At 39.1% G+C, this 17,908-nt stretch overlaps 1 long non-coding RNA gene across 2 annotated transcripts; it reads left to right on the forward strand.

Moving 5' to 3' along the window:
* The first annotated feature begins 5,343 nt into the window (after positions 1-5,343).
* Positions 5,344-14,862, forward strand: LOC146588102 (uncharacterized). 2 transcript variants are annotated; one of them, XR_014897491.1, is made up of 4 exons: positions 5,344-5,616; positions 9,273-9,356; positions 10,525-11,405; positions 11,437-14,862. It is a non-coding gene; the product is annotated as an uncharacterized LOC146588102 (long non-coding RNA). The 2 variants fall into 2 exon arrangements; XR_014897492.1 differs by lacking the exon at positions 9,273-9,356.
* The last annotated feature ends 3,046 nt before the right edge of the window (positions 14,863-17,908 follow it).

Below are 17,908 nucleotides of genomic sequence, written 5' to 3' on the forward strand. Positions count from 1 at the left end.
TAATTGTGGAGGTGGGTTTTTTTCCTCTCTCTCCCAGGTCTCAGAGATCACTGCTGATCTGGAGAATAAATATATTTCCAAGCTGATGAAAGAAATATGCAGACTGTGACTTATAAAAGAGCTTATGAACATGAGGATACCACCTGCAGAATACTGAACCAGCAGAATGCCTTAATGAAGCTCTGATGGAGATGTGGAGGCACTTTTTGAAAGCAACTATATCTTTCGCTTTTCTCTTACTTCCTGTTAAGAAGGAGCTTTAAACTCCAGGCCTCTACTTTCTCTCCCTTCAAACCACTCCATGGCTTCCAGTCTTGCGGTTATCCTAGATGCCCAGGCTGGTAGGGTACCCCAAACCAGTATGATGTATTTTAAAAGTAAGGGTCATATTGGCAAAAGTTAGAGAGTTAGCTGATGGAGTGATGGAGTCCCAAGGAGACCATTAAGACAAACAAGTGCAGGACTGAAAGAGTTCCTTACCCTGAAGGGAGACACCAGTATAACCACCCAACTTGTACTGTCAGTCACTGGCAGGGGCCACCTGAGAAATCCTGTCCATCTTGTGAGAGAAAGCAACACACCACATAGACCTGTTGAAATGAACAGAGGATGTGAAGTACAGTGCCCTGCTGTGTTGTGCCTGGGTTTACAGCCTTCTGGCACTCACATCCATCCGGCAGTGGGGCTGGGTGAGCATTTTATTCCTGAGTAACAGCCAAGACCCGGTATCTAACTCAAGGCTTTAAAGTAGGTTTCTCAGATCATCTGGGACAGACTGACCAAAACGTCATGCCCCAGCAAACCAGGCTGGGAGCCAGGAGTGAGGTGTGGTGGGACCTCCCATGTGGTGGGTCTCCAGAACAAGGAAGAGGGCAAAAGGAAGCTTAAGGATCTGTGGGTTCCTGCAGTTCTCTCCCAGCTTGCTGTGAAACCCTGGTGTCTCAGCTGCAAAGCCAATCACACCCAAACATCAGGAATGAATATGTCATGCTGTAGCCAGGGAGGAGGAACAAACCATGTAGCTAGGCCAGGCTTATAAATGGTCTTCAGGCTGAGCGAAGGCATGCTGAGTACCGGCCAGCTGTGTGGCTGTGGCCTCACCAGAAAGCCCGGTCCTGCTGGGCTCCCTTTGATTCCCGGGTCATACAAACACACCAGGTCCCTGGGGGCAGGCCGTGTTACGGCAGCTCATGGACGTGCACGTCCTGACTCGCAGACGCCACGCAGCCCGTGGCCGTGACTTGGGCACCGTCCGGGGCAGGGGGGAGGCCTTGAGCATCAGACAGAGAAACCATTCTTGGAGGCAAATTTGGTTTTGGGAAAAGAGAGGAGTAATGCTTGAGGCACCTGTGGAGGAATGGGCAAGTAAAACCACAAAATGACAAAATGCAGTACCTAGTAGTACCAACAAGCAGATCTGGTCTTTCCTAGATCAAAGTGTATATATTTTAGAGTTTCAAATTTGAAAAAAGAAAGTGATCTTATTGAAAAATGTCTTTTTTTCCATTATTTTTAATCATAGACTAGCTTTTGCTAAAACACAAAATTCCTTTAAAATGCTTTTAAAGCAGTAGTCTTGACTGTACAACCAGTTATTGCTTGTGAATAGGCCAAGCAAAACATGAGGTTATTGAAGCAAACAGGACTATTTTTTATACAAAACAGTCGCAGGACTAGGTCTTGCATCATGGCTTTAAGAAGATAATAAGCAAAGAAATCAGAGGTTATTGCAAATACTGACGTCCAGGGTGATTACTTCAGAACAGCTACGGTGCAATGACATAAAATATGTAGGTTAAGCCCTTGATCCACCAAGTAATACAGAGGCTATTGGTTTCGTGTTAGGAAATTGCTAAATACTGAAGCTAAATAACAATAGTTGGACCATGTTTTTAAAAATTAAGTCAGATGGAGATGAAGAACAGATTCTGGGTCACTGAATTTGCCGAGGCAGAATCTAGCAAAGGAAAGATTTGAAAAACAACCCTCCTCAGAGCGCCATTAACTGCCAGTTGTGCAGGTGAAAGGCGGCAGAAGGGTTTGGGCATCACAGCCATAGGGGCAATTTTAACGTTAGAGTTTGAACTCAGTTAATTTCATCTTCAGATGGGGAGAAAGGTTGGACRTCCTTTAAAGGTGAAAGCTATCAGTGAAGCAATCGATATGATATGGCACCATATGTATTGCAGAAATTTTTCAAGACGCAAATTAGCAAGTTTTAAAAGAGAAATGAAACCAATGATTCTCCAAATCAATTAAATGAAGATTGAGAAACTTTAGCTTTCAAGAATGATAAGAAAAAAGGGCTAAGCTAGAAGAACAAAATGAAAAATGCCAAGATCAGGTTGCTTTTTAAATCAGCAAACCCCAAATATTGTTACTTGAGAGTCTGGATTCTTTGCTGCTCAGAAGTTGCTTCTTAATGACGTTTTGCACTGCTGTGTGCCTCTGTAAACAACTTCATCTTCAGAAGCAAAGAAGTGAGGGTCCAAATGGGAAGAGTCGTTTGACTGGTTTAATTCCATGAGATCTACGGCTTGATAGTAAAAAGCACCCAGTATTATATCGTTAGCTTTATGATAACTGGTGATAAACATAAGCCAATACATTGCAGAAATACTCAGGAAAACAGTCATACAGTGACTATCGGATTTTCATTAAAGTCAAATTTTTTTGCTTATTGAAATTCACTGGAAAGATGAGGACAGGCTTAATTTTCAGGAGAAAAGTTATTTTATCAGTACATAACAATAAAAAGATTCACAGATCGAGGATTTCTAGTCATCACTTAAAAACCATCTGCTGAGATTTCAATAAGTAAATTAAATATCTGAACTGAAAGGGTAATGGAAAAGTTTGTGACACAAAAATTTTCAATAAATTTATAGAATTTCTCTAAGTAAGATTTCTGTTCACCTTGACAAAGCTAATCATGAGGAGACATTTCAGGTATAAAAATAGCTGTCAGACATTGGTAAAACCCTGTGACAATCTTGGTTAATTTCTGTCTTGTTAAAAAAGAGAACCATCTTATAAAAATTAGGAAAAACACAACAAAATGATACACTTGGTTGCTGCAGGAAGTGTTCTTTAACAGAAAATAGGCAATGTACAGTGCCTATCTGAGTGTTTTTCAAAACCCTTCAAAGAACATAGAATAAAGAGTAAGCCCAAACAATTTCTGGAAATTGAAATTCTCTTGTATTATGATCAAACTTTCCATCAGACTCTACAGAAGCTCAGCCAAAAATAAATAAATAAATAAAAGAGCAGACTCTTATGTTTCTATTGCACAGTATCTCTGTGACTTCCCCAGGAATTAGTTCTCATTTTTTACTTTCAGAGCAAGTCAGCTCAGCTATGCTTGGAGACTAATATGAAACATATTGAGGGCAAAACTTGCATGAATTTAACAAGAGTAGCAGTTATTTGAGCAGCTTGGAGCCCTGAATTAAAACCAAGTTCAGTACAGCACATATCGTTCCTTGATTTATTTGAAGTCTATTATTATTTAATATTGCTGCTTTGAAAGTTTAACTACATGCTTGCTTATGCAGAAATGTAAATTAAACATTAGTGAGGGAGACTAGTAACTCACTTCCTAATTATTACCTATATGTTAGGATATATAGGTTACCCTATTTTGTTTCAGTGTTTGAAATATTCACTGTTTGTATTTCTTTGCAAAGTGAATGCCTACAGGTATTGAACGAATGCTGTGTTTTCGTTGGCAGCGACAACCAAAAGAGTCTAAGGGTGCTCGCCAGCAATTGCAACGCTGCGTATTCTGGTATCTATTTCACCACGCTGCTGTTGTTGAAAGGCTATCATCACTTGAATGCCACAACGTGGAGACAAAAGCTTTATAGTCACCTATTTATAGAAACATTAATAGAGAATTAATTGGAAGCAGGGGTTTTGTGAACCTGCTTGGCAAAAGAAAGTTTTCCTCTGGAGCCTTGTGTGCTAGAGTATGGGAGTTGGGAACACCCTGTGGGAGACAGAAACAGCAGCTGAGGACAGTGTGAAGGAGAGAAAGGAGGACTGGACAAAGCATTTTGCAGATCAGAGCCAGAAGGAAGATGCTAAGCCTCAGGATAGTGAGGACTGGGAGACCCTATATCGTTCCTCAGTCAGCCCTGCTACAACRTGCTGATCCCAGTGCATCCCCTCCTGAAGTCACCAAGAGGTGGCCCAGCAGCCTTCCAGCCAAGCCAAATCTCCCTCAAATCATTGAACTGGAAGGTGGCTTGAAGGCTGCAAGTGTGTTCCACAGTGATGATTTTGGTTTGCGTCCTTCTGTTTCATTTTTTCTTAAAATCCAGATCGTTCCCTTTGAAATCATTGGAACAWTTTTGCCTTTGGCTTTTGAAGAAGCAGAGTGAGAACAGTGATTGTTTCAGTTCGGTTTCCTCTTTTTTTTAGATACTGCTAGGCAGAGAGAAATGCAAAAATTAGTGGGTTTGTTTTGTGATCCTTTCACCTCCTCRGCTCTGTCTCTCCATCCCCACACGGCCAGCCCTGATCGCCCTCCGAGGAGGGGAGAACTTCGGAGTGTGGTGACCAAATGGCAAACAGAGCACAACACATGCAGAGCTGCATCGTTCCTCAGTTTAGTCCTCCAGACTGAACCAGATCATCTGTGTACCAGTAGTTGTTTTAGGTGTAATCCTGGCCTTGCTGAAATGACAACCCCCCTGGTGTCTGGAGCCAGATTTTTGCATCCTTGTGTTCCCTTAAGGCAGCATCGTGTAATGAGAATTAATTTACTGCCACAGAGGTCAGATAACATCTCAGGGTGAATGAAAGCTAAAATTAATGAATAGAAAGCATAGGAAATTCTCCTTTTTTAGTCACATTTTTAACTGATCCAGCAATTTAATAAAACAGCCCATTTTGATTTAAGGAAATAATCTGTTCTAAATAATAGCTCATCTCATTCCTTAATAATAAATGGAGTAATTTACTGTCAGAAGACACTAAAACTGAACTGCAAACACTATCAAAAAGAATGACCTGAAACTCCAGAAGTCTTGAAACATATGTTGTTAGCAGACAATGCTGGGTTCATTAAGGTATTTCTTTTACATTTGCCTGGAGTACTAGCATATACAATACTCATCCACAGAACAATGAAGAATTTAATTAACGACTTCTGTTAAATTAAAACAATATGCACATAAAAATAGCTCACTCAGTTAAAGAAATACAAATGTCCTCTTTCAGAAACTGTCATTTGAGTCTACTTTGAGTTTAAAGCATGGGAACTGCTTCATGCATCCTTATCTGCAACTCTATTCTTAGCTAATAGTTGTGAGTTTGTTTTACTTTAGCAGAGCTACTCAGAGAGAATTTAACACTCATAGGGTGCTGGTATGTTGAAAATAATAAAGCTTTATTTCAGGCTGCTACTATCATCATCCTTGCGAAGTATGAGACAGCTATAGCATCAAAAACCTTATAATACGCTTCTTTGTATTGGGTGGTCCATTACTATGTGAAGAACTGAATCCCACTGATTTTGATCAGCTGCAGTATGCATGAAGTATTGGACTATTGAGTATGAGCAACATCAGCAGAATCTGATCAGCATCTGAAAACACACTATGGCTAAAGGTAGGGAAATTTTTTTATTACTTTGCATGCAGGATTTTTTTCCATTTAATTAAAGGTAACTGTGCCTTTTTTAAAAAAATTGAAAAATTGGTAAAATCGCAGATAAAGAATATATAAAAATGCTTTGCCATTGAAATAACATGTCCTTGGAAAAGAATAATTAAAAGAAACCTGAGAATGTAAAAAGTTAAAAGGGAAATTTTATCAGGGTAGATCAAACGTTGTTGCATCTTGCTTTATGTCAAAGATCTGTAATCAGTTCAATGAGAGCTGTTTTCTTTAAAGTTGCATTTCTCTTATGCTATCCCTCACACAGGCTTCGGTTCATAACTAAACTCTTAGGACACTGGTAAAAATCAATCCTATGTGAACTGTTGCTATGAGCAGCACCTGCCATCTTGCTGTCCTACTGATTCTAGCCTGTAATGACACTTAAATGAATTTCAGGTTCTACAATATGTAAGAGAATATCAAACCACTGCAAAGAGTGAACACCTCAAAAAGGGATATACCTCCTATTTGTGTGGACTTCCGATCAGTTCTGCCAAGCCATCACTCCCCATTCTTTTAAATCCATTCCCAAAGAGYTGGTTCTTCCACATTGCCCACAAAAATGCAACAGTAACATTAACAATTGACAAAAAGCAGCAGAAATTCTGGTGGTATTCTTCTCCAGGCTCACCTATTCTGTGCCCTCTGTAGAAAACAAGCTCTTGGAGGAGAAGCACGCAAAGTGATTGGGGCCATCTCTGAGTATATTATTAGCACTTAATAGTTTCAGAAAACAACAGATGAGAATTTTAATCTTTCAGAGGGATGAAAGGCTGAGCTTGCGAAACTGAAAAGAAATAAAATTTGTGAGGTTCAGAAAATCTCCATGAAAATAAAGAGCTCTAAGGAAGTAATTTCTGTTTGCAGAAATGAGTACTGCTAGACTAGGTCAATGTAACAGTAACCTAAGTTCCTACAGGTCAGCAATAAACAGAGACCAGACTCTAGAATAAATCAGAATAATGTAGCAGAAGAGCGACTGATGTCAACAAAAGCAGAGCTGCATGTGTTTCTTKGAAAATGCAGGTATCTAATGCTGTGAGGCCTGGAAATCTGAAAGATAGTTTCTTGGGAATAGCAACAATATAGAGAGCTACAGCCAAATGTAGGTGGGTTGTTTTAACCTATGAGAAAGAGAACTTTGCTCTATGCCCTGATTTTCTTTGCAAACCACATTACAGTATAATATATCAAAGTCCTTGCTGCACTACAGCTTCACTTGCTCAGATGTGAGAGTCATTTCTACACCCAAATCCCAACTACTTCAGAGCCAGGAGCTGCTCTAAAGCCTAAAGACTTCCAAAAGCTTTTCTGTAGAGCAAGGACATCCACAGCAAAATGTGTGTCCTCCTCCATGAAATATGGCTCCCGCAATGTGATTGAGCTTGGTTTGGTGACTTAAACACAGTTTGAAAAGAGCATCAGACTTTCCAAACACCTAGACTGCTCACAAAGATGCATCCCTCTTACACAAAAATATTGCATCGATGAATCTGAGCAATCCTAGAAAAAAAAGGAAGGAAAGTCTGCCAACTTCTGAGCACACAAGCCTCCCCATCAGAAATGCCAAGCACATTTTTGTTCATTTCTCTAAAGCTTGGTTTTCTGCACCTTCAAACAGTTCTTACCATTTAAGTACTTTCAGATGAAGAGTTAAAAAAGTGTTTCATGCTTTTGCTGCAATTTAATTCTTGCAGAAATGCAGCCTTGACAACTCTGGAGAGTGAAGTCTGCTCATCCCCAGAACAGGTACAACACAGTCAGAAGCGCTGCAATTTTTTCCACGCTGCCCTACTAATAAATCTCAACCTYTACTCAAAGGGTGTACTTCTAGGAGCAAAAGGACAATTTAATCTCCACATCCATTCAATTTTTGGCCTTTGTAAAAAGGCTGCCAAAAAAGTTGCCAATTAGTGCTAATTGTAGAGGAGGTTTTTGTGATGTGCACCCTTGTCCACTGAAAATTGGATTACAACCATCAAACTCATTTCCTATGCTGCTGATGTGTTTTATTCAGGTCACCAGCACTTCTACAGTTAGCCTATTTTAAAATATTGCCTGATGATACACAAAGAGAACAGGGTTTGGCAWCTCGGTCATTCTTGTATTTCACGCTCTTTCTCCCAATGTGTTAGATTTATTTGGGGGGTTATGTTAGCTGAATTTTCWCAACCACAATGCACAAAAACAAAATAAGACTTCAAGAGCCTTTTGGTTCTCATGTGGTTATATAATAATACATTAATATAAAGGATTTCCATTTTTAGACATCAAACCCATGACAGATGTGTTTGGATCTAGTTGCATTTACTTAGTCTCCATTATTCTGGCACACTTTGATCTGGAACATGCCTTGTCTGTGATCAAATGTAAAATGAATTCAGATTCATTCCCTTTCATCTCATGAGTGCAAGACGTGTGAACCATTTACTTAGCCCTGCTACTCTGTATGATGAGTATTGTTTTTTTCATTTGGTTCCTGGTGGGTTTTTTTCTTTCTCTGGTAGATGAACCGACTCCTTTATAAGATCTTACAAAAGACACTGGCAGAATGTCACTTCACATTTGTCAAGGAAAAACCTCACAATCTCTTTAGCAAGTGATGTTTTACAATGTCTCGCAGGAGATTTTAGCAAACTGAGGTTAATTAGTCCAGGAAAAAAAAAAAGAAATTAAGGCATCAAAGCTGTCTTCAGACAACCTGAAAGGTTTTACTCAACCTCAGAGAGGTAGGCATTGTGAAAGCTAACATTACAAAATATTCCTGAACTCCTCTCTTCTTATAATTAAATATAATAGTAACAAGATGAGGAAGATTACCCTTGATTAGCAGTGTTTGCTGTCACTACTCAGGCTCAAAAGTGTGTGTTGAAAGAGATTTTCAGTAGTATTATTTTCACAGGTTTACATCATATCATTATTGTAGTTGAATGCATTTTATGTGTTTATATGTTGTTGCTAGAAGGGATGTCAGAAAGGGAACTAGGTAATTCTTCTCTAAGCAGTTTCAGTGTTAGTAGTTGAAAAGAAAGCCAACTACTACTACATGCATCAACCATTTCATTTCTGAATTTTAAATTTGTCCATAAYAGTTTTTTTTTAGTCTGTAAAAACAATTAACTAAAGTTCATACAAGTTTTGAAGAACAAGTTCCTTAATATATACCCTGTACATATGCATTTTATGTATGTATTTGCAAACTATTTTGTAACTGACTCTTATGGCTTACAGCAACACGTTTAAAAGTGAGATACCATCAGGGACTACCGTCCTACAGGCATGTAAGTGGGCATGTAACTTCAGCAATTCGAATTGTCCCATAGAAAAGTAGGAGATGACTATAGAGCAGTCACTGATTTCTTTACACAGAATAGGATAGCTTTAATGATTTATGTGATAGAACTGATAACATCAACTTTTCACATCCATCATGGTCCAAGAATGTGCTCACAGGGCATTATTGCTGTTCAGCTGACATGTGGAAATACATGAAGCAGGGCGTAACACTGTCTCTTGCAAATGCATGGATATTCCAGCATAGTTCCATGGCAGAACTGTATTTTCACTCCCTTACTTCTTTGTAATACCTTCTCTTGCTTTGGCAGAAATTCAGCTCAGTGCACTCCTCTTCCCAAGCAAAGCTTTTGGAGAGGATTCTGGATAACATAGATTATTTTATGGGGTTGTATGTAGGTATTATTGATAAGAACACCTGAAGACATAGAAATGAAATGATCCATGTTGTGTGACCTTAAGCTCCTATTGGCACTTGTTTGAAATAACTTTCTTAGTCTCTTTGTTGCTTCAGTCATGGGAACAAGTATAAATTCCAAATTCATGCTTATAATACCTTAATATCACAGAATCTTTTATCTTATTTCAGAACTTATTATTACCAATTTAGTCATTTAACATTAGAATGCAAGCTCTGTAAATGCAGCATTTTCTGTCATTTCTGTTCACTTTACTAATCAGTCGAAAGTCCTTTGCTGATTTTATTCTTCAGACCTTCCCTATTTTCAAGGAATTGTTATTAATATTGGTTCTATCTTGCCTTCGGATGGCAGCAGAGAGACTGATGCTAGAGGAATTTTTTTCACACGGGGTATTTGTATGCCACATTGTTTTGTCCACTACGTCAGGCACTTTGAATTCCCACATGTTATAGTTCTCGAATAATAGAAAGGCAATGCCTATCTGTGCTCCAAACTGCAGCATTCCAGGCTTTCCAGAACATTTGTGACCTCAATTTTTTTCTCAATAACTCATAACTTTCCTGGTATGTGTACAGTTCTGCAGGTTGTGGCCAAATAACCGAAGCACATTTGAAATCATCTGGATGTCACGCATGCTTCATACAGCATTATACACATAGAATGAAATGATCTGATATTTCGCCCCTGAAAAGATGCATAAGTCTGCTACATACTATTTTTTAGGTAGCTGACTGCACATTTTGACAATGAAATTAACTGTCCAAAAGCTAAATTTAAATTAAATCAAAAACGAATTCCGCATTTTGAGTAGCATTGCACTCTGGAGAAATGAATGCACAAAGGCTACTTCGCAGCTGTGGAAAAGATTGCAAATAGTTTTGTTCTGCCAACAACTGCCAGCCAGAAAGGGCACGCAGTGTTACAGTTTGCTGTTCTGTAGGGCCATAGCTGTATTTTTGTACATAACAGTAAAGCGTTATGCCCTCGTAGAAAAATTTCATTCAAAATAGTAGGGTGCACAGTAGGCTCATGGTTGCATCGCATAAGGGGTGATAAAGAGAACCATGGATCAGGCGGACAAGGGGCTTTTTGGTTCATGAGCACATTGGAATTAGTTTGCTTTTATTTTTTTTTATTGCAGGATGTTGGGCTTTCCCCTTCCTTGTGTTCAGAGGGCAGAAGGAAGTTCAGTGAATGCTGAACGTTACCAGCACAACCAAAGGAGAGCTCCAGAGATCGCAGGGCTGTGGTGTGAGCCTACAAACAGAGCAGCTTCTTCAGAGGTGTTCCCAGGACGCAGTGCCAAAAGGCCCCCTCAAAGTGCCTCCTGGGGGGTCCATGACATCTGCTTGACGAGATAGCTGCAGCACACAAGTATCTGATATTTTTACGTTATACAACTAGCCTCTGATCCAGACTGGACAACGTGTGAGTTACCGCCCATGAGTACCGGTCCGATGGCCTCAGCCATCCCCATTGCTGCGCAGTGTAGGGGTCCTAAAGGCAATTTGGGATCCCACTCGGTGTCAGTGTCGGAGTCATTTCTATCCATAACAGCTCATAACTCTTTGCTGGAGGGGAGGGGGGGGTGCTAAATTCACACAAAGAGCACATCTAAGAGAAACCTCACATTTTGTATATATAGTATCCAGAATTAGACCTGTATACCACTTAGAATTGTTGCTAGATTACCCTTCATTTTTTCTGTCTGACRGCTTTTTGAGAGCTTACGCTTTTGAATGAACTTATATCTGTGGTAACCAGGCTATGGAGAAGTATATGTAAACTAACAAAATTTTTTAAACTCATTTTTGCAGTCCCATTTCTATTCCTGTTTAATTTGCAGATGCTATTTTTCTGTTTCTTTGTATGGAAGTCCCATGGAAACAGGATATTGTCCCTATCTTCTTTATGTGTGGACTTTCTTTACATAATAGCTTTTCCGCTGAGAAATATGGCAGTATTAGAATTGTCTTTCAGATTGCCATACGCACCAATAACTGTGGAGTCCTTCAGTTTGAGGTACACTGGAATTAAGTACTCATCTTTTGAGGTACACTGGAATTAAGTACTCATCTTTTGAGGTACACTGGAATTAAGTACTCATCTTTTGACTCCAGTACTTGTATATAAAACTGGCTTTCTGTTTTTTTTTTTTTTTTAATGGAATAAGATAAGCACATTCTTCACTGTCACCTCTGAAGATTTGTTCACTAGTGATCAATGACAATATGCAGAAGAAATTTAGGAATTTAGTCTGATTACTTGACAATGTACAAATCTATCAATAACAGCCTCTGATACAATTTTCAGAGTCACAGTTTTCATCAAAGATGACAGAGTATGCTATTTAGACTATCAAGAGATAGTGTTTTAAGCCATGATGGTTTGTGTAGTCCCTGTATATAAGGTCACGAAGTGACTCACACACATGCAAATGTCAGCAGACAGTTACTTGACTTTCTGAGTACATTTCTTGTTGCTGTTTCCTGCTGTAAATCTTGACAGGACAAGCTGTCTTTCAAAGTGCTCTTGGAGTGGGTTCATTAACTCAACATTCAACACAATATACTTGGGCAATTCATTTCATTTTTCTRCTGCTGTGGTGTGGGGATCGAGATGACTTCTAATTGCTGCCTCGCTATAGGAAGGGGAAAGAGGAATGCGTAGTGCTGCCTCCTAATCGGTGATTTAAAATAATGATACAGGAAGGGTGTGATATGAAAGCTCATTTTTCTAGGGGCTAATTTGTTTTTAGCATTGCTATACTAATGGAGTGAAAGTTCTACTAGAGGTCCACTGGTTTGTCTATTCTCTACATCCTCGTCTCTTGCTCTAGTCTTTAGCATTTCAGAGTCTCTTAACRTTTCCCCTTTCTCTGTTTCCCTTTCCCAGCTACTCTGATCACTGAACTCAGGCATCTTTACCACACAGACCTCTGGAATTGGAAACTCAAATTTGTTCTGAAAGTTACTAAATAAAACAGAGCATCGCAGCATCTGATAACTCAGGAATGCTTTTAATACATCTGCCTATTTCTAGACAAACAGAAGTGCACTGATATTCAGAAGAGGAAAGAGTAGTACACTRTGATCCTCCTCATGTTTAGCAAGCCTGACAGATTAGTTTTCAATATTTTTCAGCTGTCACAGGAACACTTCAGGATTAAAAGACACATCTTGCTACATTCTTTATCTTCCACACTTGAAAGGGAGGAGAAGTGGAAGACGTAACTAACTTTGTCATGCTGAAAGAAACCTTAGCAAATAGAGAATTACAACCATTAAAATCAATATCTTTGGTCTTTCTGAAGCACATTCTTCTCCATAGTGCATGCCTCACATAGCCTTTAGTGCATTCAGAGAGGAGTGTAAAAGTGGTCTCTCTCAGGTTGGAAGTACAAACAGCTATAGCACTCGAAAGAATGTGAAGTCACATACTTAACTCTCTCTTCACTATAACACCCTTTCTGAGACCCACGCATACCATAGGAAGTGATACAATAGCAAGGTGTTGATGATTTACTTAAAGATAATTGTGGGAAAGGCTTGTTCATCTTACGTTCAGATGAAGTCTCCAACTATAACAGATTTTTTTTTGTGGGCCATATAGTATATAAAGGGTCAGACTTTAAGTTGAGACTTTAAGTTTGAAGTTATGGACAAAGATMAAATACAAAAACATATTGGATTTAAAGTGTAAGGCTTTAGACTGAGAGTTTAAAATGTGAAKTCCTCAAAACTGGACATATTTCATGGCTCTGCTACAGATTTCTTGAGTGAAGTTAGCAAGTCATTTAAATCATTATGTGTTACAGTGTTTTGATYGTGAAATAAGGAAAATGACAACTGTTCATCAGGAATGTTGTAATGATAAATAATTCATCAAAGCATTTGAAATCTCTAGATGAAAGTTGTTATATAAATGYATAGTATTATTATTGTTGTAATTAGGTAATTTATTTACTCTCAGGAGATACTACAATCACAGTTTAGATAGCATTTGATTTCTTAAGTCTTTATTTGCAATCTTTATCTTGATTATCTTGGACCACAAACTTACATATCTGCCTTAAACCAAAAGTTGAAGGAAAGCCATTCAGCTGTTATCAGAATATTTTAAAAAAAGTTTTCCTTCAGCTGTTAGAGAAATTGAGCAGGAGGAGYATTTGGCATTTGGCTTCTAATATGCATGTGCAGTAATCCCGATCATGAACTACTGCTTTGTTAAAAATAGTTTAAGATCCAAATTCAGTTATCTACTTCATAGAGAAGAACTATTTTCTCCTTTCATAAGAGGATGGAAAATGTCATAACAACACATGCACACATTTGGGTAACTAAAAAACATTGGCAGCTCCTATAGGAATATGTATTAAAAACTTCAGGTAACAGTGAAATATATACAGCACAAATAAGACGTGCTTCTTATACGCACTGGATACCAGCCTACAGCTCTAGTGAGAATCAGCAGGTCTGAATCTTTACTGTACAACTGCTTTTCACCACCTCATCTGTAGGTGTTGTTCCCGTAGAGTTTTTCCTAGGGGGTGAGTGTGTCTGAGTCTATGGATGTAGCATCTTGGCATTACACTGCTTTTGCTCCAACTGTCTGTACGCAGAAGGGAAGCGTGTTTAGAGCAGGGCTGTGATTTAGCATCTTTAAACGACACTTTTGCAGGCAGTGACAACTTTACCTCATTCATAACTCATTCATAAGTTCTGAGTTTGTTCTAGGTTGTATCAGGGACCGAGTGTTCCTCCACTCAGCCTCAGCAATGTAGAACTGAAAAAGGAGCATATAATTATTTTTGCTCCCAAGCCCTTGTCTTTTCTCCAGAGTAGCTTAGCTGGACCAGAGAGTCTTGTTTCATAAACTATCATCTACAAATGCAGTAAGGATGATATTCTCTGTGGATAGAAACAGTTAACCCTGTCTAAGTTATGGAGGTATTTCTAAGTTACATTCGTATTTAGCTGACAGAGCTGATCCATAGTTTTTCCCCATTTATATCAAAAAAATATGCCAGTATAGACTGTGTTGAAAAAATATTCCTCACTCTTGTTGTTGAACTTATGTATTCAACTTGTTTTTATTGATCGAAGACATTCAGACTAATTTTGGTATAAGTGAAATCAGAATCTGATCCCATGTGATTATTTTTGCGTGAAAAAGTTACTACAGGGAAATTTAGTATAGTTACTGCCCAAGAACTGCAGAGTCTGACTGCTGTAAACGTGATGGGATTCACATACCAATGGGTGGAATTTTGGCAGTAAATTCTCAAACCGAATTTGGGTGCAAGTCTAAATCTCAGGTGTATAGGCAAGGACAAATATGCTCCTTCAGCTCATTTGTTTAAAAGGCTGGAGATTTTTAAGTTATGGTATTTTTACTATGAATGCTTTATCTTTATTTTTGCTTACATTCACAAGTTGTTTCCACATGACAAGCTATAACAACGTTAATTTGCTCACTATCCCGTGGTCTTTTGTTCACACGTCCTACCTATACTCTGGTGCTTTGGCAGGTTTTTACAGAGCTTGGACCTTCACAGCYGAAGGTCCTTCTTAGCAGACAGGCTGAGTACTGACATCGATGTACACAGCTTTTCAGCTACGAGAGATCAAGAACTGTCTCTTGGTTTGTGGAGATGAAAGAAAGAAAAACAGCTCTGGCTCTTCTTTCCTCTTTTTAACATGGGGAAAAGAACCAGCTAGCACATGTTAAAGAAAATAATGCGGAGAGTTTGATGCAAACATCTATGGCATATTTATCTTTCTTTTTTTCTTCGTTATCTTTTTTCCTGTAGCACCTGTTAGTATCAAGTTACTTAATCAGACTTTGCACTGATTATATTAAAAAAAAATTAGATAAAACATTGTAGCTTTCTCTAATAATTGGGTTATAGAAAAACAGTTTTCCCTGCTGAAAAAGTGCTGCCTAACTAAAAGAAACTTTCTTGGAGCAGAGGTGTGGTATATATGCTAGTGGCATGGACTTTGTATTCTCCCAGGTTTTTGCAAGTTATAAACCCCTGAAAATTCAGAGTTCAGTAGAAACTTGCATTTTTTAACAGTTAAACTCTTGATAGTTCTGTCCACATGGAATCTGATTTACTGCCTCACAGCTCCTAGTGCTGATCACGTTGCATATACACTATTCATAAAATTAAATTTAGGGTATGTTAGAGAAAGGTTGAAATGAAGCAAAGTTCATCTTTTAACATCTGCTTTTTGATTTGCCTGTGCATTCAATGTCTCTTCCCCCACCTCCAATTCTCTTTCTGGTATCTTGATGGAATGACAGAGAAACCTATGTGATATAAATGCAAAGGGGATGAAGGGGAACAGCAGAATACAAAACAATTCTGAAAGAATGAATAACAGTTTTGAAAGATTATTAAACTGGGTTGTAGGTCATTTCATCTGTATCCTGTCATGAATTTCTGTATTATGTAGCACTTCATACTATGGTTAGCTTGGAAATACATCTACCTCCTAAGAGAGGCAACTCACTGGGAGAGTTGTCTCTCTGGGACAACTGGGAACCCACCCAGCCATGACGGCTTCGGACAGCAGAGGAGCATGCCGCGCTCTAGCCAGGCTAAGTGGGGAAAGGCAAAGGATCTTCTCCCTTCCTCCCTGTAGTGAGTGAGTTGTGCTTATTGCACAATTGCACATTGCTTTTAGAAGCATTGGAAAGCATATAAAGAGGAGGTCTTCCTTCATTTTAATTAGACGTCATCATCAGTATTTTAAAATGTGCTGCAGTTTGTAAGATTAATGCTATAGATTTCATACCTTGTCCTGCTTGAAGTGTTGGGGCATTGAGGCAGGACTTCAAGTTAGGCAGAGCCTTAAAGTGCAAGCTCTTCACTTTTCCAGAAAGTGAGCAAGCTGAAGGGGTCAGAAGGCTCTCAAACTGGCACTTGGTTTCTTACAGTGCAAAATAATAAATAAGCTGGAAAGTGATAACTTTTGAAACAGAAAAAACTCCAGATCTGTTAGGAAAGACCAATTCAAATACAAATGTCTGAAAGGAAATCTGTCCTCACGGAGGGGAGCTTTTCTTACAGTGGTGCTTTCTAAGCCCCCGGCTTTCCGTGCCTGCCAGGCTGTGCCAAGCCCACGGAGCCGGCCGCGGGCCCAGGGCAATTCTCCTTTCTGTCACCTCAGAGGTGGCGTGATGGGGTTGGGTGTCTGCCCTGCTGCAGGGGCTGGGAGAACAGAAGCGGAGAGCTTTCCTTTCTGCTGTGCAGTCCTGCTCTTTTAAACAGACGTATTTACGAAGCAGCCTGGAACCAGTGAAGTTAAAAGGTCACGTTCTCCAYCCCAGGGCTCAGCAGCAGGCTCAGCGTGCGCCTCCTCACTAGTCTTCAGGCCTCCTGTAAGAGCACCTGCCTGGGGAAAGCTAGATAATCCATTTCTACTCATAGAAATGCTCATAACCTTCAGTATCCAATTTAGACCTCTTACAGGTTCAGTTCAAGATAAAGACACAGTTACCTAAGGCCACAGACTGCCTGGGATGACAAAAACATCCACGTACTCCCTGCTTGTTTTGCCTGTGTTTCAGCACCTGAAAAAACTGCTGGCACTGGAGCGTAGGAGATCGCCGCTCCAAAGGGGCAAAGAGCCATGAGGAGCAGTGTGAGTCCCTGTTCTCTACCGGCAACATCTGAGGCAGAAGTCCTGGTGCTCTGGAGCTCTTTCACTGGCTCTCTGCTGAAATTCTGCTTTCTTCTTCTCTTTTTCCTTTTCTCTTTCCTGTACCACCAGTGAACTTTCTCTTGTGCTTTTCTATCTTTCAGGCAGCAGGACTTTATTTTGCCTCTGGTGATGAGAAGTTTTGAAATGGCTTTGACTTCATCCCAGGAGAATCAGGAAAATGAAAAAAGCATATGGGAATAAAGCACATTCAACTAACTAAACGTTAAGTCAAACTTAAGAAAAAAAAAAAAACCCAAAGGCATAATATTTATTAACCAATTTGGTTGTGCATTTATCTTACAGCATTTTAGCACTACTAGATTTCGTAAAAGGTAGCCTTAGTACATTTGCTCATCGTAATTAAAAAATAAATTGTATAATTTCATCTTTTGAATAGTGCAGCAAGTAATTTTGTGTATTACATAATGCTCTAGTGTCAATCAAAATGACCACAAATAGCTCTCTTTAAAGAAGACATGTGCTTTAATAATAAATTACTTGTTGGCATTTCTTACAGCAGCTTTGGAGGTATATTTTAAGTAGTGTAAAGTTATGTTCTGATATGTCTTCAAGACACTTTATTTTTTCTTGCCGATGTTTTATATTACGGAAGTGAGAAAGAACTGACAGGTATTGTGTATGTAATTATAGTTAATTTTTTAACATCAAAAACTTCTCTGTGATCTTAAAAGCTTTTAATTTGTTCATAGGCACAGGTTTGTACAAGCCCTGTGCAATGTCTGTATGCAGTTTTAATAGATAGGTATAGTGGTAACTCACTCTCCATCCAAAATAGTTTAATTAGATTTGAGA

The sequence above is a fragment of the Rhea americana genome, unplaced genomic scaffold, assembly GCF_003343005.1.
Source record: "Rhea americana isolate MKP2758 unplaced genomic scaffold, rheAme1 scaffold_54, whole genome shotgun sequence".
NCBI lineage: Eukaryota > Metazoa > Chordata > Aves > Rheiformes > Rheidae > Rhea > Rhea americana.